Source organism: Penaeus monodon, chromosome 19 (genome assembly GCF_015228065.2).
Source record: "Penaeus monodon isolate SGIC_2016 chromosome 19, NSTDA_Pmon_1, whole genome shotgun sequence".
NCBI lineage: Eukaryota > Metazoa > Arthropoda > Malacostraca > Decapoda > Penaeidae > Penaeus > Penaeus monodon.
In genome coordinates, this window is record NC_051404.1 from 1,668,422 (window position 1) to 1,668,754 (window position 333).

Below are 333 nucleotides of genomic sequence, written 5' to 3' on the forward strand. Positions count from 1 at the left end.
ACGGACTTAAATAGATAAAAAGGGAAGAAGAAAAATATCTTAATAACCGTTCCTTACGGCAAGGCTTGAAACAACCCCTTTTCATACTTACTAAAGAAAGTAAAAGTAAAGGCACGTCTGCACTCGTACCTAACTGGCTCCCCTTTCCTCCGCCCTGTGTGTGCTGACCATACTTGGGTCTCTTGATAATTCCAGGGGAAGACGGGTGCTGTGTCAAAAGCCGATGGCTCGATCAAGCGCTGATAAAGAGATTCATGTTGCTGTAAAGGTTATGAAATGAAGTGTATTGTGTTGCCTTGATTGGTTATATGCATGTTGCGAGGGTCTCGTTTA